The 18440-nt window shown below is 47.1% G+C and overlaps 1 long non-coding RNA gene across 1 annotated transcript in view; it reads right to left on the bottom strand.

The window, feature by feature from the left end:
* The window catches only part of LOC116587434, a 34001-nt gene extending 17925 nt beyond the window's left edge, over nt 1-16076 (bottom strand). The window contains exon 1 of the long non-coding RNA XR_004284448.1: nt 15633-16076. This is a non-coding gene — a long non-coding RNA (uncharacterized LOC116587434). The remainder of the gene's footprint in view (nt 1-15632) is intronic.
* Between the last annotated feature and the right edge of the window lie 2364 nt (nt 16077-18440).

The following is an 18440-nucleotide window of genomic DNA, read 5'->3' as shown; positions in this document are numbered from 1 at the left end:
CCTAGTAGCTATGTGATCAAAAGTAGTCACTTCCCCCCATCTTACCTCATTTCACTCATATATAGAATGAGACGTTTGATGCTATGTAATCTCCCCTTCAACTCCTGGTAATAAATGAGTCTGTGATTTCCTAATTGGTATTGAAGACTCATCCATCCATCCATCCTTTCCACAAATATTTATTGAATTCCTATTTGTGCTATGTCCATGGGATTCAAGCCTTCTCCTTGGGTTAGTAGATTGATGGCATCATCCTCATTCCAAGCACCCAGATTCAACATTCTGTGTAAATTCTGATCCTCTTACTTTCTCACCCACTTCACCTCCAACCAGTCTGCAGCGTTTATTCTTTCTCTGGGTGCCTCTGGTCAGTCCCATTCTTTCCCTGCCCACTGGACTGCTCCTCTTCTAGTCTCCCCAGCTGTGACCTGAGCTGCTACAGAACTTTGTAAGTCATCTCCCAGCCTCAGTAGTCTTCCTTCCCAATCTATTCTACATGCCGTGCCTAGAGTTGTCTCCAACCTTTCATTTTAATCAACATGTTTCGAAGGTTTGTTGAATGTGAACACTGTGCCTGGACCCTTAAGGAGCTCACAATCCAGAGAGGAGGGCAGAAAAAATCAAAGGATAAGGATAATACAAAGCCAAGCTGCCATGATGCAGGAGGGCACAGAAGGTTAGATTTCTTCTTTTCTCCGGGTACTGGCTTCTCCTCAGTTGCTCCCCCTTCCATGTTCCCTCTACACAGCACTTTTATTCATGACTTCTGGCATCTCGCTCATCACATCCTGTTACCATTCATTCCCCACTTTCTCTCCTTAACAGGACGATGAGCTCCTTGATGGCAGGGATCCAGTCAACTCAAGTTCTCTAAGTCACAACCCTTGAACGGCTTCCTTTTGTGCTCTGGGGGAAGTCCAAACCTTTATAGTGGACATTTAAGGCCCTTAAGTGTTTGGGTCTATCCTTCCAATAAACTCTGCTAATCAGCGCATATTCAGTTCCATCCCAGCCCACAACTGCTTCCTCCCACCCTGACGTAACCTCTAGAATCTCCTCCCATAGGTAGGCAGCAGCTTGACCACACCCAGTACTTCCACATTCACTGCCTTTGGGTAAAACGTTCCCTCTTCCTAGAAGACCCAATACATTTTGTCACCCTGGGCTCCCCCACCTGCAGCGATTTACCTGGAGGGTCCTAGCCTCTCCTTAAGGTCCAGTTTTAATTCTGCTTTTTTCAAGAACCTGCAAAGAATCAGATCTACTCATTCAGACTTTTTACCTGCTTTCAAATATTCCTTACAGCCAATGTTCTAACACATGGGCAGTTTATCATCTGTCAAAACCTGATCAGATTTTTCTGAACCTTTCTGTGCATTTCCTATATTATGAGTTCCTGGGAAGAAGTGCCCATGTCACCTGGGTGTTGGGATCCTCTGTAGCACAGATCCTAGAGCCTGACACAAGCTCACTCGTGTACTGGGCAGTTACCATATGCCAGGTACCGCCCGGGCTTTATGACATTTTATCCTCACAGCAGATTGGGAGATTGGGCTCTGAGAGAGGCTAAGCAACCTGCCCGAGGCACCAGAAGGTACATGATACCATTTAGATTTGAACACAGGTATAAGGAGCAGCCTACACTGCTTCCCTACAAGCAGGCACAATAAATGCCGATAGTTTTGTAGCCATTTAAAGGAGAGGTTGAAGCTATACTTAACAAGGATATCTTGATTCCCTAGGGAGATATCTTCTTTTTTTTTTTTCTATTTAAATTCAACTTAATTAACATAGAGTGTATTATTAGTTTCAGAGGTAGAGTTTAGTGATTCATCAGTTGCCTATAACACCCAGTGCTCTTTCCATCGCGTGCCCTCCTTTATGCCTGTCCCCCAGTTACCCCAACCCCTTATCCTCCTCCCCTCCAGCAACCCTCAGTTTGTTTCCTATGATTCACAGTCTCTTCTGGTTTATCTCCCTCTCTGTTTTCATCTTGTTTTTCCTTCCCTTCCCCTAGGTTCATCTTCTAAGAGGTGGGTTTTTTTCTTTTTTTCCTTTTTTTTTTTTTTTTTATGAGTTGGCATCTGATGTTGCCCTTGAAGACTGAGTAGAAATTTGACAAAGAGAAAAGGTAAGAGTATTAAGATTTGAGAATAAAATTGGAGCTAATTCCCTGATAAAGTGAATAAAGAGTGTTTGGGGGAGAGGTGGGGAGCTAGGGACTGACTCACTTTCCCTAGCCAGACTGTAAGCAAGTGAGGGAAGGACATGCCCTAGTCTTGTTTGGGACTATACATACCTCTGTCGCCCATGGCAGAATCTAACACAGAGCACATATTCAATCAATATTTTGTATAAACTAACCTACTCAGTAGGTACTATCCAAGCATTTTCTGTGTTCATATCATTTTAAACTCACTCTTGGCTAAAATGCTGCATCCCCTCCCTGCCTCTGTGAAGGCTTTAAAAGCCCAAACCCAAACTTTTATACCCTGAAAGTGAAACCTCCAGACGCTAGAAATTTCACTGACCAACCTAGTTTCACTGATTGCCTGAGTAAAAAACAAACATAAAACCAATAGAACAAGTTATGAAAATCAAATATGAGAAAAATAAAACTTCAGTTCCAAGAAACTTAGTTATTTTCAGTAATGTGCCTCCTGCAGGGAAACCTGAGTGCTCTGGTGGCATATCAGTTTCATTTCCAGCTTCCACCTTCTGTCTCCTAACGAGAGAGGAAAAGCCCCTCCACCCAGCAGCTGTGCAAGGGCCCTGGGTCTGGAGACACAGAGGGAACTCTAGCAGAATCTGAGAGGCTTTTCTTATACTGTACTGTTTTGTATTAGAATAAGATGTACGCAGGCCTGGGTCGGTGAGCATATTCAGATCACAACATTTCTTGAGTCAGTGAGTCAGAAAATGGCTTAAAGCAGAGCTAGCGAGTGGGGAATTTAGCATGATCAAGTAGAAAATGCATTCAACTTGGGGCTGAAGGAGCCTGTTCCTTCTCCACCATATATTATCTGGGCAATCCTGAGCAGCGCCCTCCCTCCTGTGGGCCTCAGTTTCCTCTTCTAGTGCTCACGTATTTGTCAGATCCTCTTTATGATAGGAGAAAAAAAAATGCATACAAAGCATCTAGAGTTGTTTATGAAAAAGAGACATTTCTGGAAAGCTCTCTATGTGCATGGGAATCTGGGAATCGGAGGGTTTTCCCCTTTACTCTAACCCAAAGCTTCAATAACCGTGGCATGGTTAACATTTTGGGTTAAATACTTCTTTGCTATAGAGGGTCTCCTGTGCATCAGGGGATGTTTTGCATTGCTTTTGATCTCTTCCCACTGGGTGCCAGTAACATCCCTTTCCCTCTCCCTAGCTGCAGCAACCCAAAATGTCTACAGATGCTGCCAACTCTTCCCTGGAGGCCAAATCAGCCTCTGTTGGGAACAGCAGGCCCTGAGCATATCCTCAACCCATACTGGCAGATTCCTTAGAATAAGGTTGCTGACGATGGGTGTGGGAAACCAGGCCCAGAGGCTCTCTCCACTCCTAAGGATCTGTGGATGGGGCGTCCCTGGGAATTCAAGAAAATTAGAAATGCATGCAGTCTGGAAGCAGGAAGCAGACATCTGGGTCCCTGTGTTATCACTCACTGTCTGTGCGACCTTCATTCTACCGCTTAACCTCTCTGAGCTTCAGAGTCTTAATGGATTCAAAGGAAGCAAAACCTCTCCTCCGTGGATCTTCCTGCCGTCCTCCCCACCGAAACATTGTCAGGAGAACTAGAACTAATGTATGTGAAAGCCCTGTGGGCTAAAAAAGCAAGACAAATACACACATCGCTCTAAAGATTTGTTTTTTGTGTTGTTTTTTTTTTTTCCCCCGAGAAAGCACAGAAAAGGAACTTTATTCCTGGATAATTTTTTCTGTCACGAGCAGTCATAGTGACATTGCAGGTACCACCGCAGCAGTGATGAAAATAAATAATGGAGAACATTCTCAAGGAATACTTGAGTCGGTACCAGCTTTAAGGCTTGATCTCTACTGGGCCGTGAGTTAGCATTTTTCCCTTGAAAATGAAAGACCTCCTCAAAAAAGGCATTATGCTGTCAGGCCGAGGTGAGAATGTGCCATCTGGCTGTTCACAGACCCGGAAGTAACTGAGCCTCTGCTAGCTCTTTCTTCAACCAGGCTGTCAACCTGGAAGATGCCCAGGTGACTCATGTCCGCAACCACGGAGAACTCCACAACTACAAGGGAGCTTCTGAATGGTGGCTGGCTCCTCAGAGCAGACGTCAAGGAGCTCTGGTCACAATCAGGCCTAGAGGGGGCCACCCTCCCCACGTGTCACACCCAGCCAAATCACTCTGGGTGTAGGGTTTGAACGGCGCTCTCCAGTTGTGGAAAATGCGCACCCAGAGTAACAGCCTCACAAGCAAAGTACCAGGTCAATAGGCTGATGACCGTCCAGGATGCTTCATTCGCTCAGAAACAATCTAGAATTTCGATCAGAAGCCTCTGGGGTCCAAGGAGCAGGTAGGTATTCGTTAGAAGGGGTACTATAACTCCCACTGGTAAACACTTTGGTTTATGGACCACTTCTTTGCCCTCTGAGGGTTGCACAGAAGAGTGGCTCAGGGCATTCACTTCTGAACCCCGAGTGTGTGTCCTGGCTCTGCTCCCAGCCAGCCGCACGGCTGTGGGCACCCGACAGTGGGGACATGGCAAATGCTAACTGTACCTTGGATGTGCTGCATGGCCGACTCTGAGGTCGGTGATGTAACTGCCCTCCCGCTGCCGATGTGGAATCTGAAGTTCAGACAGGTGCATCCCCACACAGCACCCGCATACCCCTTTGCCCTAGTCTTTCTGTTAAGTCACTCTTCCTTGCGTCTCTGCTACCTGAATGCCACCAGACCAGCTCCTCTACAAACTCTGCTTCCAGAGTTCATCTCAGCTTCCTCCAAGCTCCACAGCACTTTGTTCCGATCTCCCCTGCACTGTGGCACCCACCGGACCATACACCAGGCAAGAAAAAGGACCACGGTAAAGACATGACCCACAACCACTGCAGACTGAAGCAGACGTGCTGCGGCTTCTCCCGTCCCTCTTGGGCTAACACGTCATGGGACCTCGCAAAGCCCTCCCCGCTTTCTGGTTCCAATCAAAGCTACCTCACGTATGTTCTCCCTTGCCAGACAGAGCGTCTCAGGGGGCGGAACAGCTCAGAGTCACCTCCGCCTCCGCCTCAGCCCACGGCCGCAGGTTGCAAGCGCGCGAGCATGTGGGGGGCACGGAGTGGAGGAGAGGGGGCCACAAGCGGTGATGGTGCTGAGTGACTGAGTGACAGCAGAGCGGAGCGCAGTGACACGGAGGTTACCTGAACCGAAACCCAGCCGCTGCGAAGGGTAATGTGTGTAGCGTGTTTCACTATGACTGAGTGAACAACAAGGGATCCACGAATCAGACCTAGAAACGTGGCCCACTTGCTGGCACACTGGAAAGAAACGGGGAATGGAAAAGGCCTATGGGCGGAGCCTATCTTATCAGCTCGATCTTGACCTATAGATTATTGTAGCCCGGCCTGTGGAAATACTGTTTCCCTGCTGGTTAAAAAAAAAAAAAAAAAAAAAGTCACTTCTTTTTAAATTGTAAGATTTCATTTATTTATTAGAGAGAGAGAGAGCGCACGAGCACAGGCACACAGAGGGAGAGGGAGAAGTAGACTGCCTGCTGAGCAGGGAGCCTGATGTGGGACTTGATCCTAGGACTCCGGGATCATGACCTTCACTGAAGGCAGAGCCTCAAGACTGAGCCACCCAGGTGCCCCCCAAAATGTAACATTTTAAATCATTGAAAAAACTATTGTTATTGACCATTGAGGAAGATAGAGAAAAGGTCCAAAGTTAGAGATAAGAGAAACCCTCTCATCCTAGTTAAGCACTCTTACATTTCTTTACTGTTCCCTTTGTCCCACCTGACTGATTTGACGTAGTTTTGATCAATCAGATCTCGTGTATCTCACAATATGTTTTACTTATTTTTGAATAACTAACACATGCAGAAGGTACAAAGCTCAACGACACAAAAGGGCAGGGAGTGAAAAGTCTCTCTCTCACTCCTGTGTTCCCCCACTCAGCTTGCTCCCAGGTCCCTCATACATCCTTCCAGAGGAGTCCTATGCCTACCTCTGGGCCGTTTTCTCAGTGAGTTAGCAGCCCTAATCCTTCAAGATTCTCAGGAACCAAACATTGTGTCTCATGTAGCATCTCTGTGCCGAGAAAAGGTGAAATTTTACTACCTCCGTCAGTCACATCAGCAGAATTAGATAGTGCCATCCCTTAAAAAGTGCATTCTTAGTTGGCAAAGGTGGTTGGAGGTACTCAACCAAGATATAATCTTTGAACAGATTCCTGTCCCAAAGATTTCCTGAGATCTTCCCTGTGGCCCCTAGTGGTTTAAAAGAATGTAGACCTTGAAGTCGCAGTCTGTGCGTGTCTGGATTATAGTAGTATAGCTAAGAAAGACATGAAGGCCAGATCATGACCCTAAAGGGAGGCTTCTCCTTCTCCCCAGACCTGACCTGGCCAGGACTTCCTCACTTTGTTCTGCCCCAGGGTACCAGGTTGCGAGATGTGGGAAGAGTGGGTGGGGGAATTCTAGTTCCAATGAAACAGTTTAAAGAAAGTCATTGCCACAAAATCTAGCTCAAAATAGAGAAAGCCGTTCTATACTTACCCAAACTTTGTCCTCCTCAAGCTCACCTCCCCACTCCACATACAAGGAAGGGGAGGAGCGGTTCCCAGGATTTTCTTTGCGATCTGGTGCCCTGTGCTGCCCTGTGGGCTTACACTGTCACAGAACCTCCTCCTCTGAGAAGGCCACCCACCACCTCATTGTGGAGCTTCTTGCCCGTAGGCAGTTCCCAGAGTTTTTCAGGAATCAGGCTTCAGTTTGGAAGTTTATTTACCAGTGAAGTGAATTTCTATCTGTTCTCCTTCCTCTCCTCCCAGTACCCATCTGAGAAAGTTACAGAAGGCATCTCGGATTCACAACACCCCCCGCCAACCCCCCACTGAATAACACGTCGTCTGGCAACAGGAGGCGTTTGATTACATTTGGATGGAACGCCTGCATCAACTCCAGTTGTCCCCGAATTGGAACTGATGGGCCTCACGTGCCGCAGCCAACAGTTTGCCTTCACCCACTCCCCTCTCCGAAATGAACCTTTCTCTGGGAAAACAAGAAACCTACGTGCCATCCTGGGTGAGAGACGAGCAAGAGCTGTGTCCCAGCATCGCATCCCAAGCATGGCAGGCAAGAGCTCACTGAGGGCTTTCCAACAGGGAGCTGTGTTTTGCACATCTCTGGAGAGACCCTCCAAAACAGAGGATGCAAATGCTCTCTCCGGGGGGCTGCAGTCTCTGTGTCCAGTTCAGTGCATGGGCATCTGGGCCTCACTGTGTGCAGTAGAAGGCAGCTGGCTGCTATCCCCTTGAGCAGATCTCCATGACCCTGCTCCCCACACCCTGCCTTGGCTCTGTCATTGCAGCAGGCAGAGGAATGGCTCCCCCAAGACAGCCACATACTAACACCCAGACCCTGTGACTATGTTATATTACACAGCGAGGAGGGATTACTGTTGCAGATGGAATGAAGCTGGCTGATCAGCCAACCTTCAAACATAGAGACTATCCAGAATGATCCATGTGGCCACAGTGCAATCAAAAAGTCCCCAAATAGGCAGAAGAGAAAGACTCAACCTGGCCATGAAGATAAAGTATAGGGTCTTGAACCAAGGAATATGGGCCAGAGAATCTGAAAAGGCAAGAAATTGGATCCTTCCTGGAGCTTCCTTGATGTTAGCCCAGCGAGGCCACTTCAGACCTCTGACCTCTAGAACTGTAATATCCGTGTTGTTATGAAGCAGTAGGAAACCGAGACAGCTACTGTGGACTTGCCACGTGCCAGGCCTGGTGTCACATGCCCAGGGAACATTCCCACAGCATGTGGTTTGTAGGGTGTAACAGTCATCAGGGTCCAACCAGGGAGGCAAGCCACTCTGTGAGTCTAAACACAGGGAATCTTATAGAGGTGATAGAAGATGTTGAAAAGTCAATCCATCTACTAACTATAGCATGGGTGGCCACTAGGCTGGGCCAGAAGGACATAGAGAGGAGGTCATAGCACCAGAATGCAGAGGTCAGTGTCACACAGTGGAAGCTGGACCATGGTGGGCCTCTCCAGCAGGTGCTGGGGCCACAGGCAGGGCAGAGACCTAATGTAGAGGCTTCTGAGGCAGAAAGGAGGAGAGAGATACCCTGTGATTCCCCCTTTCTCAAATTCCTTTCTCGAATCTTCTGCCAAGGCTTCCCATTGACTGTTCCCAGACAACAGGTAGCTGCTGTGGGAGCTTGAGATATGCGGGGGGTCAGCCCTCCGGCAGCACAGAGCTGAGCTGGGGAAGAGCAGTCGGCAGATCAGAGGATTTAAGGATGAGTAAGACCAAGACACCTCTTTTCCACATGGATCACCGTGAATCTTAAAACACACTTTATTGTTGAAAAATCCCAATTCTTTACCTGGCTTCTGAAATCCTATGTGATCTGGCCAGTCCCTGACTTCTCTGCCCTCGTTCTCCAAAGTTCTCCCCTTCTCCACAACACTCCCACCACACTGGCCTTTGCTCTGTTCTCCACCTGCCAGAAAGCCTCACCTTGGGACCTTGCACTTGTTTGCTGTAGCCTCTGCCAGAGAAGAAGAAATCAAGGTGTTCGGTGCGGAGTCATTACATTAACCTACCGGAACTAAAATAATTCCCAGGGACAAAGAATTCTCAATGCCTGCCCCGCAAGTGGCCCTTAGTAGTTATGAAGTGACTGAATTTTATTTCATTTCATTTCATTTCATTTTATGTATTTATTTCCACAGAGAGAGAGTGAGAGAGAGTGAGAGAGCAAGAGTACAGGCAGGGAGAGCAGTGGGTAGAGAGAGAAGCAGTCTCCCCGCTGAGCAAGGAGCCTGATGCAGGACTTGATCCTAGGACACTGGATCATGGCAGAAGCTCAACAGACTGAGTCATCCAGGCATCCCTGAAGTGACAGAATTTTAGACACACAATAATTATGCGTTCAGTGATGCAGTGTCTTTTTCTTACCCTCCCTCTTTCCCCACCAACCTGTGCAAGGAAAGGGAAGTGTTACGATCATCTCCATACTTTCAATGACTTTCGGTGGACCTAGAACTTAGTAGATGCTCAAGGGGGTGTGTGTTGTTCTGAGTTTCTAGGCAATGTGAGGGAGCCAGGAGTGGCACAGCACAATCTAGAAGTGTGACTTCTAGGAGTAGCTCGACCTCACTGTAGTTCCCAATGCTGTGCAGGTCCTCTGACTCAACCAAGGGCTCTCCACTTGGTCCTTATACCAAGCCCTTCCAAAAAAAAAAAAAAAAAAAAAAAAATGACCATTATGATTCCCACTTTCCAGAAGATAAATCTGAGCTCACATGGGGTTAATAATCTTGCTCCAGATCTTACTTTTTCAAGCGAGGAAGCTAGAAGGAATTCATTGTTCCAAAAATATTTTTGGAATGCCGGCAACGTGCTAGCCCTTGGCTCAGTCTTCTGCACGTAGTAGGGGCTCAGGAACGGACAGTTCCAAAGAAATTGGACAACCTCCCAGAAGATGACAGGGAGGCCCCCAGTTTCAGCCACAGACCAAAGACCAAGACAGTTTGCCTGTGTCCTCCAGCGGGGGTTTAGTGGGACACCGCCGCTGCTGCTGCGCTTTGCCTTAGCACCAGGTTCTAGGTGGTCGGCCAGACGTGCCCAGAGGCAATGACATCCCAGCAAGCCCTTAGCCGCTCTCCACTTGCCCAGGTTAATAGCCCTGGCACTCTGAGCCGGCCCTTTCCCATACATTCTTTCCTCTTTCCCGTGCCAAGATTTCAGGAGACGATCTACAGTGGGTTCCAGGCCATTTAGCTCAGTCAAAAATTTGGGTGAAAGTTTCCTCCCAGCCACCCCAGGCCGCAGCTAACCCACCAGGGTGTGACAGCCAGGACGAAGGAGGGGAAGAAACACCGGGGAGATTTTCAGTGACGGGACTGGAAGGAAAGTTCCGGCAGCCGCCGCATGTGTCGGCTCTCTTCCAGCTGTACAAAATGTGTCCGGCAAGCTTAGGTCAAGGTGCCAAAGAGACAAATCTTAGGTCTCACTAGAGATGGCAATGCCCCCAGAGGGTCGCTCTGGGCCAACGCGAAGAAGGTCGGCGCAGGCGTGGGAAGGGGCTGGAAGAACAGAGGGAGGGAGGCTGGGTGGCCAGGTCTGTGCAGGGGCCCAGGCCTTGCCCGGCCTCCTGACACTCCTCCTGTGCTCGGGCGCCTCTCTCTGTACATAAATCCCGGCTGCTCTCACAGTGCAGGATGTCCCACATACCGTACATCTGAGGTGGGGTAAAATACAAATATGCCTTTTCATAATAGCTTTACACCTGGAGCAGCAGAGGACCGGTTTATTACCTTGGTAAACAAAAGTTCGAATTCAAGCAGAGTACAAACTTTGCCCAAGGCACTTCTGATGGCTCACCTTGTGTTTGTGAAGTGAACTCGATATATATAGAATGTGAAGCAATGGAAAGCTGGGCTTTCTCTCTCTCTCTCTCTCTCTCTCTCTCTCTTTTTCTCTCTCTCTTGTCTGATTTCCAAGGTTTAAAAGTTCATGTGCATGTGGGGTGAGGGGGTGGGGGAAGGTGCAGAGAGAGAATTTACTTTGGCTCTGGGGATTTTTTGAGCATTTTGAAATCATACTGTTTGGTGTGAAAAAAATACGTGAGCCAATTTATATTGTTTTCCAGCGAGAGAGTGTACTTCTTGCTGCTCTCATGGTGACAATTAGGGTTTGTGTGTGGGAGACAGGGTAAACCAGTTTGGGGAACACATAAAGGAAACAGGATTTGCATTGAACTTAAACATTAAAAAGCAATAAATATTTACTCAGTGCCTCTTTTGTGCCAAACCCAGAACCATAGACTCTTCTAAATACAACCACACAGAATAGGAATTATTGATCAAAATGTCCACTTTACAGGTGAGAAAACTAAGGCCAGATTTGCGGAAGACGTTCAAGCCCCAGTCTTCCAATTTCTGCTTCTGTGGTTTCTGTACTGCCCTCCACTCTCTATACAGACTATGTCCTGTCCTGTCTCTTGTTTGTCTTTCCTTGCCGCCCCCACCACCCCATTTTCCTGCCTTCCTGCCTCGTTCTCCGTCTCTACTCAGGGAAGCGACTGATCTCCACTTTTGGATGCTTTTCTGCTTGGAGGATTTCCTTACAGTTGAGCAGTCACCTGGCCATTTGGACCACTCTCTTACCAACCAGCACCTCCGAGTGTTCACGTGCAAAGGATGCAAGACATGCAGACGGATTTCTGCTCAAAGCGTGCTTAAAAGCAGAGGTAGCAACATCAAGACAAGAACACATCTCGTGTTTGGTTGAGTCCACAGATGCCGCTGTGTTCTCCCATCCTCAGCTTGACTCATCAGCTAACGTGCAGCAAAACCATCTGAACTTTGGCGGTTCTTTTCCAAAACAAGCTTCGGAGCCTGAAGAACTTTGCCCATCTTTGTTTGCATGTTCGCTTCTCAGATGTTCAGCTGGGGCTTGCCTGTTGCAAAACTCAAGCCAGTGAAATGTTAACTCTTTCGTCCATGGATTAATTTCCCTGCCTTCTAAAATCAGAGTGATCTCACCAGGCTTATTTTTAAAAGAAGTCCTTATGAATGTATCAACTTGTGCCCGGTTTCACAGATGAAGGACTCCTTGCGGGAACATATTAAACAGGGGTTACAGGAGTTGATGTCATTAAGCCATTGTCAGCTCAGCAGTTCCAGGATATCAGAGTTATGGCTGCTTGTGCCCAGCAAGATTTCAGGGGAAAGCCTAGTCCTCTTCTTCCAGTCCCTCTCTGCCCCTACCCCCTATCATTAATGCATTTTTAATGGAAGCCACTTAGGAATGCTTTCGGCTTTCCTTAGTGTGAGTTTTTTTTTTTTTAAAAAACTACTGGAACACAAATACTCATTGCAAGGAAACAGATTTCAGTTACAAATGGACTAAGCATTATCTGTGTGCTAGAACCCTGGGTGGGGAAAAACACAGGGTCTTCAGGCTGTGAGACAAAGCCTGGCCAAGGATACCTGCTTTGAGGACCCTGCTCTGAAACCCCAAGTAAGCCAAGTAGTAGAACATTAGCCCTTACATGAAATTTAATGAGCATCTGATCTAACCCCTTTCTTTGACAGAGGAGAAAATGGAGACCCAAAGTGGAATAAGCAAGGCCAAGGCTGAGAAGCCAGCCAGTCCCAGGCCTCCCCGCTCCTGGCCAGAGCCCACTCATAGCTCTTCACCATGCTGTCTTTCATCCTGGGAGAAAGTGAGATTGGATATAGAAAGACACCTGGTCCTTACCTTGGCCTGGATCCACTTCCCCTGGCTTTTCCTCAGTGCCAATGGTCAATATATGTCCATAGATTGGGTCTGTGGAAAGAGGATTACCCTGAGAAAGAAGGGAGATGGAAAACCTGGAATAGTTCTGGAACATTGGTTGGAAATCTTTCTCCAGGTTAAAAGAACTTAGTTTATCTTTAAATGGTTATAATTAAAGACCAGATAAGCGATGCTTAAAAAGAAATCTATATTCCTTTCCTACTTAGTTTCATTTTCCTGGGCTTTTGACTTTCTAGCTAGTGATTCTAAGTGGTGTGGGTTCCTGTCATTGGGACATGTAGTTAGTCAGGCTTTGACGGGGTCCTACATTGAAGTAACTGATGGAACATCACACTGTTAGGGCAAGAAGGAAGCTTAGTGACACTCTGGACCATATCCCTCGGTTTATAGAACAGTATGCTGGAGCTGAGAGAGGGCAGTGACTTACCTGGGACCACTCAGGACCTTAATGGTCTACGACCACTGGTTCTCCCAACCATGTGGAAGGAGGGTCCCTCCATCTGACAAGTACAAGGCAGCTTCCTCTGTAACACTTGGATCTCCTTTAGGAATAACTGATGGCGTGTGTCCAACTCCAGGGAGCTGAACGCTTATTGCAACCTGGGCCTGACTAGCCTGTAGACTATCCACGAGGTATGGATTGTGAGTCATTTTGCCATCTTCATGGAAAGACCAATATCAGAAAACAAGGGAATTTTCCTAGATTATGTGATAAACCAGCAAAGGCTCTAAGGCAACATGCTTTTACAGTATGACGATTCAGAAGACATAAATTCCAGTCCTCACACTATCTCGACCCATGTGAGAGATCGTAGGCAACTCATTTCCCTTTCTGAGTCTCAGTTTCCCCACTCATGGAAGGATTTTGCTGGATGACCTCTAAGAACATTCAGCTCTGATGGTCTGTGGCTCTAGCAAGCATGACTGTGTGAAGTCAAAAATTGTTATGAGACATATCCCCAGCATTCCCAAACTGTAAGGAATGAATGGGTTCTGCCTCCAAAGCAGAAATACATTGTCTTTTTGCAATTTGTGTGCAAAAAACCCCCACCAATTTCATTTTTCTTTTTTTCTGGGACTCTTTTTTTTCTCAAGCTCTTCGTGCCTGTTACCACTTAACTGTTTTCAAAGGCAAATATCTAACACAACAGAGAGACAAATAACAGACAAGTAGCAATAGGAAAACTCAGAAACATGTCTTTATCATTTTTATTTTTTGAGTATAGTAAGAAAAATAAATAATATTGAACATGTATCATAGTTTATATATGCCATCTTATTTGAGAATTTTATTTTATTTTAATATTTTATTTATTTATTAGACAGAGAGACACAGCAAGAGAGGGAACACAAGCAGGGAGTGGGAGAGGGAGAAGCAGGCCTCCCACAGAGCAGGGAGCCTGATGCGATGTGGGGCTCGATCCCAGGATCCTGGGATCATGACCTGAGCTGAAGGCAGACACTTAACAACCGAGCCACCCAGGTGCCCCTTATTTAAGATTTTTAAACAATCAGTGTTATCCTGCCTCTTTTACAGAAGAAGACCCTGAGGTTCAGATATAAAATACCTCACCTGGCATACACATGACTATTACGAAGTAAAGCCCAGATTTAAAGATTCCAAAGCCCCATTTTCCAAATTCCCAAGTTGTGAAAATAAAACACTACTATATTATTTGTTAGCAAAATTACTTGTCCATAAGAGAGGGAAACTAAATACATCAAGACTTCATTGTGTTCCATGAAGAACCATCCTGTGGCTTCCCGGCTCCAACATCTGAACATCTTTGCAAAATGTAAGGCATTAAATTCGTCTGACTTTCCCCAGTAATTTTGGAGAGAGAGGATAACTATGTCTAGAAATTGTCCAGGCAGAAATATTTATTAGTATACCCATACAACTAAAGATTGGGTGGCTGTTTCTTTGCTTAGAATTCATGTTACCTCAAAAAGAAAAATTCACATGACCTCAAAGAGGTGGTGTCCTGACACCCTCCCTCCTTATTCAACCCTGTAATCCTTCCAGGGGTACAGGACAGGATTCAAGTGGATTTGAGGAAACTGTTTCGAATTCAGTCTCCCCTGTGAAGGAGTCTATATAATGTCTCCATAAAGTGGCCCATATCCCAGTGGCAAACCTATGGAACATTCAGGACCAGATCTCACAGGTTCATTCATCCAGCACTTATCCACAGCCCCGAACGCTCCTGACATACTGCAAAGAGAGTGCTACCAAGACAAACAGAACTGAGCCTTAACTTGGCCTGAAACACCGAACTCAGCCCAGGCCTAGATCCCAGGAACAACCATGGGGGCAGGGAGGGGGCTGCTTTGTCCTGTGCCTGCCTCCAGGATTGAGAGATCAAAGTCAGGTGATGCGGCAAAGGGCCCTACATCTTCTGTTGTGGCTTTTACTGGAATGAAAATTCCCATGACCCTTTTGTCTCCTGGTAATTGCTAGAAAATGTTAAGGTCTGATATGACTCCAGAGATTTAGCTATAACTTCAGTTCACATGTCTACTTTTAGAGAAGAGCTTCCAGAGGGTAAAAGTATCGTCCAAGGACACCACCGAGAGTGGGATATGGGGTGGAGGGCACTAACAGGCAGTCTTCCGGCTACAGGTTCAATGCCCCTTTCACTGCTGCTGTTTAAACGCCTTGGAAGCAAAAAAGTCAGTCTTTGTTTCAAGAGAAATTACAGCCCAGTGGACTGATAGATCTTTACTTCCTCCAGCTTCCATCCTTATGGTGATATTGGGCTGATGGATTCCATGACCTCATAAGAACCCTTAATACTGCAGCCACTATGAACATCCACACTACGCTATTAATACTACACTATTCTCTGGTTCTGGAACACCCTTCCCCTTTCTCCTCGTTCCAAATGCTACCACTCTCAGACCCAATTCCGCCACTTTCTCTATGGAGAGGCCATGGATTTGCTCTGGGTCAGTTTGGGTGACTACGGTTCCCTGCATAGCTCCGTAGCATCACTGGCTACAAATGACATTTTGCACAGCATTCAGGATAGAGACGTGTAGCTATTAGGTTTTCGTATTTAGAGGGTTGGTGCAGGGCACCGTGCCCTGCACTGTCACATGGGGTGTCCCCGATCTGATGGCTTACCTGTTATGATGGGGTAGCCGCTGAGCCCTCAGCATCTCCAGTTCACACCAGACCTCATCTTGCAGCTCCTCCGAATCCTGGACCAACCTGTGGAGCAGCAGCAGAAGGCCTGTGTGTCTTACAGCTCCTTCATAACGTCACCTGGAAGCAGTGAGACGCAGGAACGGGCTCTGGTTTGTCCACACTGGTGGCAGTCTGTCATTGCTTCCCCCACTTTGTGCCCATTTCTCCTTCCCTACCGCCTGCCCCGCTGACTCCACTGTGACGCAACAGCCTCCGGCCGACTGACAGGCCTAGCCCATCCCTGCAATTATGAGCCTGGATCCCCGATAATAAATCTCTGATTCTCTATTCATAGAGAATTTATTCATAAATTCTGATTCTCTAGAACCATGCAGTGGTTCTGCTCCTCTCTGGGAGCCCTAACTGATGAGGAATCTTCTGTGAATCTCCCAGAATCAATCATTTCCCAGCCATGCTCTTCCATGAAAGTGCCCAATGCCCTTTCCTGTGGTTTAATGATTGACAGGTCCCTCTCTCATTAACGCAGAGAGCCCACATGGATTGTGTGCTTACTTTGTGCCAGGCACTGTTTTGAGCACTCATTTAATCCTTAAAACAACCTGATGAGGTCTGTATTGTCCTCATTATTTCTGTTTTATAGACAAGGCAAGCAGGGACGGAAAAGTGAAGTGATTTGCCCATGCTAGGAAGAGGAAGTCCCAGGACTCACAGTGCCAGGTAGCCCGGTCCAGAGCTAGCTCTCCTCTCCTCCCCGTCTGGAGCTCTTCAACCAGCAACACCTGCCCTATCCCAAACCCTGCCCTATCCCAAACCCTGGCACCAGAGTCAACGAATGAATGAACGATGAATGAACATGAGTGAACTATCTACCTACTTCATTTGAGGAGAAAATGTCTTGCCTACACAGTCGCTGGAAGCCTGATGAAAGTGGAAGCTTGGGAGTCTAGAATCCTTGAATGCCATCCTTCCCAGACTGGAAGGAAAGATTATGAAGGGTCCACAGTCAAGGTCTTGTTAATCGACAAGAGACCTAATTACGCACCAAGTATGTGTCACCCAAAAGCCATCAGCATGCTCTCTGGGAGCAGTAAATTCTGGCAATGCAGGTCACCACCAGAAGAGCCTGCTTTTCTCCCCAGTCCAGGCCGATGCCTCACCCAGGGTGGAGCCCTCTCTACCCTAGGAGTGGAGGGCTGAGCCTGGCTGGAGGAAAAAGTCCCACACAGGTGCCAGGCATACAATTAGTGTTTAACACTTCACTTTTTATAAGTCATGATAAAATGTGACCTCAAGACTGTCCTTTGTCCATGTAGTATACATGGACTAGGACACATACTCGATTTTCAGTGTGATTGTCAATGTCTAGATGTCAGACTAGCATAGAAATTCAAGTGTAGGGGCACCTGGGTGGCTCAGTGGGTTAAAGCCTCTGCCTTCGGCTCAGGTCATGATCCCAAGGTATTGAGGGATTGAGCCCTGCATCGGGCTCTCTGCTCGGCAGGGAGCCTGCTTCCCCCTCTCTCTCTGCCTGCCTCTCTGCCTACTTGTGATCTCTGTCTGTCAAATAAATAAATAATTAATTAAAAAAAAAAAAAAGAAATTCAAGTTTAGATTCCAAGTCAGAGTATCTTGGGCAGTAGAGTTTCTTGTTCAATATAACATTGGGCATTGCCTTGTCCCCAGTCTGGAAGAGATACAGGGAAACTTATAACCTCTATTATATGTATGACACACCAGAAATTTTTGAAAAAGAAAAAGAAGGAATAAAGTAGGAAAGAAAGGGAGAGAAAATAGAAGTACGTAGAACAGATGGTAAGGAGCAGAAATGAGTTGTCACAGTTGTTAATATCAAAAGTCTATATTGCTCTTCTAGGACACAGAAGGAAGGTAGGTAAAGGTCCAGAAGCGTTGTATAACTTGAAGTGTTCCAGCACTCACATAAGAAGGGCAAACTCTCATGACAGGCGATGCATCGTTCGTGTCCCATTCAATACTCTTTGCCTATTCTGCATAAACCAAACCGCAAGAGGGTTTATCATCTTCACATACAGGGCTTTCTTTCAGGACCAGACTTGGGGAGGACTTCTGAATTGATCTAGTCCAAACTTTCATTTCACAGATGAGAAACCGGAGGCTCTAGAAAGGGAGATGCTCCCATTCTCACGGCATACCTGTGACTTGAGATGAGGCCCAGAGCAAAGTCGGCCCTCAGTTTTGCTCTGGGCCCCAGAGCAGGGGAGCCGGCAGAGACCCAGTGCTGCAGCCCAAGGACAGCACCCACCCTTCTCCCACAGATTTTACCAAGCCCTATGGCACCTGGCCTTGTGGATCCAGAATGTGCCCACCCGAGGGCCTGCTGGAAATAAGATCCTGTCACCCAGCCCACAGCATGTCCTAACCTTCTTGCCATTTTAGCCCATGCTCATAAACCTTTTTAATTCTTCCCATTTCTTCTGAGAGCTAGCCTTCCAAAACAGTCGCTGCCATATCCCCAAGTCCGCACACTGGAGTGTTGCAAGAGCTTTTTCATGCCAAATCCAAAGAGGAAAAGAGGCCCAAAGGTTGGGGACAGAAGCACTAAGGAGATTTATTTTTCTTCCCCTTAGAAATCTTCTTCTGATCCAGGAACGTCTTTCCCTGGAATAAAATACCACCAGCACAGAGGGCCGCTAGAGACATTCTCGTCTAATTCACTTCCTTATTGGATGAAACTGAGGCCCAGAGAGGGAGCCTGCAGAGAGTGAGGCTGGCTGGGGCAGGGGGAGGCCTCTTGGGGCCTGGGCA

The sequence above is a fragment of the Mustela erminea genome, chromosome 1 (genome assembly GCF_009829155.1).
Source record: "Mustela erminea isolate mMusErm1 chromosome 1, mMusErm1.Pri, whole genome shotgun sequence".
Lineage (NCBI taxonomy): Eukaryota > Metazoa > Chordata > Mammalia > Carnivora > Mustelidae > Mustela > Mustela erminea.
The sequence above is the reverse complement of the archived record's forward strand: the minus strand, read 5'-3'. Positions and strand labels throughout refer to the sequence as shown.